We start from the raw sequence: 2,500 nt of genomic DNA on the forward strand, positions 1-2,500 counted from the left end.
GACAATATCAGGTCCAGCTCTCTATTAGTCAGTAAGGGCGTTCCCCAAGGGTCCATCTCTGGTCCAATTTTATTCACCCTTTATATAAACTAGGGATGCACACAATTAATCGAAACTCGATTAATTGCTTGTTAAGGATTTACTCGAGCAAAGAAAAATTACTCGATCAAAACAAAACATAAAAGCAACGCATTAAATGGTGTTTTCAAATCATTTTTCAATGATCCTCCAGAGGGCGCAATGATATCACTGTAACAGACTGTTCAGCGTGTATGCGAGGCTCTGTGTTTGTCCCCTCGAGAGTTGCCGTACAATAGGAAGTGGGATGTTGTTGACCACAGAGCTGGTGTGTGCTAACGCTAGGAGCTAACTGAGAATGAATGTGGAAACGTGTTATAACGTTACAGCCTGACTCTCGTTTATTGTTTTAACAAAGTGTAAGTAATAGGCGGACCCGGACACTCGGCTACATCACTATAGCCCTTTTCAGACAAGTCATAAGATGCTGTTCAAGTAGAACTGTGTTCATTCTGATAAATTGGCTCGCCTGGAGTAACCTCGCGTCACAATCTGCGTGGGTAAGTGAGCCCCTGCGGTCCGTGACGGGGATTCTGGGCAAATGTTGACATGTCTAAAAAGTTATGCCTCCACGTTTTTATGTGTTTCATAGCATATGCTATACAATGCTGTGAGAAATATACAATACGTTGCTGCTGCATAAATAAACGTTTTATTGATGAAAAAACGCATTTGGTATGGTTTGGAAATTTTTGTATTTTTAATTACAATTAATCGATTGATTGATTGTTAACGTTACCAATGATCGGGTTTGGAATTTGTGGAAAATGTGCATCCCTAATATAAACTAAACTTTTCCCCTCTGGTCACAGTCACGCCCATTATTATGCAGACGACACCATTTTATATTGTTCATTGGGCCCACTCCTGCACAGGCTGCTGCAAGTCTGCAGACTGCCTTCAGTGCTTTCCAACGGTCTCTGTTAGACCTCAAACTACTTTTAAATTGTATAAAGACTAAGTGGATACTGTTTTCAAGATCCCCTATCAATGCCAACAACAATTCACTGATTTCAATGTGGACATGGGAGACGCATGTTACAAGCCGGTGTCAAGGCTAAATCTATTATACTGTTAAGGGGTCCTTCGATTCTTGGAATGCAATGACACAATACAGTAGAATAGAATAGAATAGAATAGAATAGTCTTTATTGTCATTGCACAGTTCCCCATACAATGAAATTAAGAGTGCTTCAGCTGACAGTGCATTAAAATCAGACGTAAAAAAAACATTAAAAGAAAAGCAAACATTAGAACAGATAAGGACACAGGACACCTAGACGGGGGGCAAAAAAACAGAAACAAAACAATAATGAAATACTAATAAAATACTGCTGAGGTAGTAAAATAATATTGCATGTTTTGATATATTGCACATGTTCAAGTATTGCACTGAGTGGGAGTTAACGGCTGCAGTAGCACAAGAATACCAACGATGTTTCAGATTTGATTGAGTGAATTAGTTTGAATTATATTTGAAAGATGTGCAACTTGCTTCTTAATGATCTGGCAGGCATGCAGGCTGGCAGTTAAAGCTGCACCAAATGACTCAACAGCAAATATTCAACGCTACGCGGATCTGTGCAAAATAAATACATGATCCACCAAATATACAACACAATCTGTTTTTTTACCTTTATTTATTCAGGGCGAGTCTCACTGAGAGCAATGCTCTCTTTTTCAGGAGCGCCCTGTTCACATTCACACACACATTCATACCTGGAAGCTGACCAGTACAACCACAGTCTGATCTGTTGGCCACTGAGCAGCTCCACTGGAGCAGTTGGGGGTTAAGGGCCTTGCTCAAGGGCACCTCAGTGGTGGTAATGAGGGAGGAGCAAGCGCTGCCTTTTCACTTTCCCCACCCAGATTGATCCTGCCGGTCCCGGGGATTGAACCGACGACCTTCCAGGTCACAAGCTCGCTTCTCTAACCGTTGGGCCACCACTGCCCCCACTGTTGATCCAGCGATCACTGTGTGCAGCAGAGCCAGAGAGCTTTGAGCGCACACAGAGAGAGAAGAAGGGAGAGGAAGCCAAATCCTTTGAATCACTGGAAACACAGTCACACTCCTCCTCAAAGCTCTTCGGCAAACCGCACGACAATTCCCTCAGCGGAGCGTTACTTCCAAAGGGCGCAAACGTGCAACGCGAGGAGAGAAAAACACAGCGCGTATCATGTTTTTCCCCCCTTGGTTCTCGACAGCTCCTCCTGGCCTCTTCCTGCTGGGGGGGAAAGAAATGGCAGCGAGATTAAAGGAAGTGATTTGTATGTATTAAATTAATTCCCGGGCTCTCGTTTCGTTTCTTTTCTTTTGTTCGAGTCGTGTGGACCCTTGCACGCCTGCATCTCTCCATCCCTCCACGGCTCTCTGGTCGCTCTCTTTGGAGTTGCGGGGCTGATGGATTCGACCCGTACCTAT

General features: G+C 43.6%; 1 protein-coding gene across 2 annotated transcripts in view; it reads right to left on the reverse strand.

Moving 5' to 3' along the window:
- The window catches only part of mrrf (mitochondrial ribosome recycling factor), a 29,157-nt gene that overhangs the window by 7,914 nt on the left and 18,743 nt on the right, over nt 1–2,500 (reverse strand). The window lies entirely within an intron of this gene.

The sequence above is a fragment of the Poromitra crassiceps genome (assembly GCF_964638095.1).
Source record: "Poromitra crassiceps genome assembly, chromosome: 21".
Classification (NCBI taxonomy): Eukaryota; Metazoa; Chordata; class Actinopteri; order Beryciformes; family Melamphaidae; genus Poromitra; species Poromitra crassiceps.